Raw genomic sequence first — 4,208 nt, 5'->3', positions numbered from 1 at the left:
CAGGGATAGCTGGAGAGAGACAGGAAAGAGGGGCAGAGAGAGAGGGGACGACATGCAGCAAAGGGCCGCAGGTCGGACTTGAACCGGGCCGCTGCGTATATGGGTCGCCAGCTCTACCGACTGAGCTAACCAAGCGCCCCAAAAGGTTTTTTTTAAGACCTGGAGGCAGTTGAATACACTGAGGAAACTCTTGAAATACTCAAGCATCTGTACAATACTGGCTATGGTCCTCATTACATAGCTATTAAAACCAGACTGCTACAGTAAAACTCAGAATCAACGGTCCCAATAGTTTGATCACATTTAGGGATGCACCGATATCAGTCAACATGGCAAATATCAGCCAATATTGTTGAGTTATATTTGCAAATACGACACCATTCACTGATGTCAGCGGCTGATTTTTTATCTGTTGTGTCACATCAATTTCTATTTGACTGAGCTGCACCGAGGCAGAGATGCTTATCTTTGTAGATTAATTTGTTTCGCTGGAACATAATGGCGAATGACAAATGACAAAAAAAAATATTTTGTGTTTTGGCATCGGCCATCAGTCTTATTGTTATTCTAAACATCGGTATCAGCCCAGAATTTCCTGATTGGTGCATCCCTACTTTTAATACAGTTAAAAACTCTTTTAGAATCAGCCTTTTGCAAATACTAGGTAAACCTTTTGCATGTGGTATCCTTGAGGTAATGGTATGATAAAATCAAATAATGTAACAAAAATCCAGAAAAGAGAACCCCAAATGCAATTTATCTCTAGTCTGGTTCAGAAAGTAGAGTGACAGACTTACGCATGGCACTGCAGTAGGCAACCGTGAACAGCAGCAGGAGTCCCACTGCAAAGCTGAAAGTCTTCATGCTGTCTTCAGTGTAGAACTGACGTGTCTGAAGTGATCCGCTGTGATGCGTCTGATAGCTGCTTCCAACTCCTCATGTTCATATATGTGCGAAGCAGTTCTAAGAAAACCACTAGGGTGAGAGGAGAGAAGTTTAAATCACGTGGCACGCAACATGCTGCATCTCTTCTTTATCTGTTTGATCTATTTGACTGAGCAGATAACATATGATAACCAACTTTAGACTGAATTCTGTTGAAAAAGACAAACAGTATGAGAGAGGCAAGGACAGTGTGTTTTAAAAATGCTGTCATCATTATGCCCCAAACAAACAGTTCCTGAAAGCCCCATCCCCCTTTTATTTGTGTTTATTTACTGTAAGTCACAGCTAATTACATGTGTCAAGATTCCGACAACTCATTATTTCTTCTAATGAAATTGTGTTTCATAGAACTTTGTAATAAATTGAGTTCATACAACTCCATGAAAGTGCTTTAACCCTGCAGCGACAGAAACAGTTTTATTTTATGATCAGCACTTTATTTGTTTTTTAAACAGAACAACCGACAGCAGTTAGATATTAGCAGTGATGCTTCTTTTGGGTCAGTTGTGCCTGGAGTCCCCCAGGAATTATACTTAAGACATATTTAATTATGATGTTTAAGGTTAAGATTAGCAAAGGCATTAAGTAAATGAGGGTATAGAGCATATGTAAGTAGAGAGACAAATATGTGTGTGTGTTTGTGTGTAAATAAACCACTACAGTTTGCATGCATCTACACACTCTATTCTGTGTCCCCGAACCACATAGATGTGTAAATCGTAAAATCTAATCTGATCTTAAAAATTCACAGTAAAATGTCACTGTTCCAGTACCAGCTTAGGGAGGTGTTGCTGAACTACAGTAAATGAAACAACATATTCCGCTAATAAGATGTGCAGATAAAGTTACACTTTGCACGACAGAACAGCAGTATCTCCTGATCAGGATACACAAAGGTTTAGTTGATGTTGGTATATTGAAGTTAAGTGTGGTCACCCAGAAGAAGGAAGAAGAGATTGTGTAAGATCAACACATCAACCTACGTGTTCAGTAAAAAGTTTGCAAGTCACATTAAAACCCCTCACTGATCTTATCACCACTAGAATGCAGCTTGTGGTGTATTTTTTGTGCAGGCAGAATGGCTGCAGAGCATTTCATTGTTTTTTTTAAGTACTCATTACGGCACACAAATATGTAAACTGTGCACATTGTGCATTCACACATTTCTGTTGTTAAAAGAAATATGATGATGATGCAAATATCAGTATCACTGTTGTAAACAACCTCACAGTACAACCTTCTTTTTTTTCAAACCCAGCTTAAATTGTAGCTTTCACACCGACATGAAGTCCAACATATAGAAACAATCCACTCAACTGTCTTCACTCTATTAGAACTGAAAGCCATTAGCATTAGTAAGTGATGAGTTGGTGAAAGAAATAGTGAATGGTGATTCAGAGGTCTGGAACCAGGTTACACAATGAAAAGTTGTTGTCATAAAAGGATTTAGTGGCATCTAGAAAAGTTTCATATTACAACTAACTGAACACCGCTGGTGTCTGTATTTGATGATCTGGGAATGAGAACGGACTGTAAAGTTTGTAGGAGAAACTATGGTGGCTGGGAAACTCATAAAAAAGTCCCTATCTACAGCTAGTGTTTGGTTTGTATTCGTTCTGGGCCACTGTAGAAACATGGTGGTTAGGGTTAGGGACTTCATGGAAGGCAATTTAGATTATATATAACAGCTCATTCTATGACAAAAATACAATGATTCTTATTTTACACACTACAAATACATATGAATATTTATTCAATTTCTGCCAATAAATCCACTAAAATGTTACAAGATGTTACATACAAGAGCTGCCACGAACGGCTTCCGTAGCCACGGCTGTAGCTGTGGCTAACGTAATTACACTTTATGTTAGTTTGTTTACTTGACTGGAAGCCGTTGTGGCAGCTCTTGTAGGTTGAAATCAAGACAAACACATTATTAATTAATTAGTTATCACGAGAAAACGATCTTTGTTATATCGAGATAACGAGATAATAAGTCGTTATCACGATATAACAGTGCATAAAAAAAAAAATCCATGGCCGTTCTCGGCTTCCGTAGTTATGAGCTTTTGCAGAAGATGCATGGTGAAAGGATAGGGTAGTTGAAAATCAAATAAATCATCTAGTAAATCAGAAATCTCTCTCCAAAATGTATTTAAGAAATGGCATCTTTTTTTATCTACAGACGCAGGTCGCCTTCCATAGAGTCCGCCATTTTGGACCATGTTCTAGAGTAGCCCAGAATGGACCAACCAAACACTAACTTAAGATTTTTCGCGTGTTTTGCAGCAAACCTAATTACACTGCTGCAATTACGGTGCTAGATGCCACTTAATCCTAAACACTGGACCTTTACCTATTTTAGGTTGGTATTACTGATTTTACTTATTTGCTTTACTGATTTATAATTCAAGCTCCTCTTCCCCTTTCTGTTTAATATGAAGAGTGTTTTCTTGTTTCATACTAGATACTGCTCTGTATAGATTGGATATTGGTCTCCCTGTGTGATTTCTGTGTTTGAGTCATATAGAGCCTTTGATTAGATAGAAATAATAGAACGCTGAAAGGATGTTGCAATTGCATAGTCACATCTGACACAACTAGACGCAGACAGAGATGCATGTCTTATGTGATGTAATTCTGTTGTTTATCAGTACAATTACTATCTACATTTATTTATGTTGATGAACTTGTACTGACACACACAGAACTGAAAGCCAAATCTGCAGCGCTGGGGAGCTTTTAGCTCATTGTTTGGTTTTATGGCACAAATATTCACTGTGTGGTGTGTCTGTCGTTTCCAGAAAAAGTTCTTGGATTAAGCCACAGAGCACTAGCTGTGCAGCTTCAAATGGCAAATAGACAAAGGCAGGCATAAGGTCATGGTCACCACCATTTCAGTGTGTTTAGTATGATAGGGATAAGATAAGATATTCCTTTATCTGTCCCACAATGGGGAAATTCCAATAGATGTATAAGAAAGGATGACCTGCCACAGCTATCCGAGTAGGGAGTTAAATTTGACAAATGATTTAATGTAATGATGTGAGATTTGTTGTCTCACTCTTATCAACACACACTCTACTCAGAAAATACAAACAAACAATAGCAATATAGATCATTACATCAATTTAATTATTTTATTAAAATATATTTTTGAATCAAAAGATATGAACACGTCTTCACACCTTTTGGCCTGCAAAAGCAGGCATTGATTTATCACAGTAATAATCATCAATCAATAATACATCTTCAGTGCTGCA

The sequence above is a fragment of the Morone saxatilis genome, unplaced genomic scaffold (genome assembly GCF_004916995.1).
Source record: "Morone saxatilis isolate NCDOM2014 unplaced genomic scaffold, NCSU_SB_2.0 Contig2, whole genome shotgun sequence".
NCBI classification, from domain to species: domain Eukaryota; kingdom Metazoa; phylum Chordata; class Actinopteri; family Moronidae; genus Morone; species Morone saxatilis.
The sequence above is the reverse complement of the archived record's forward strand: the minus strand, read 5'-3'. Positions refer to the sequence as shown.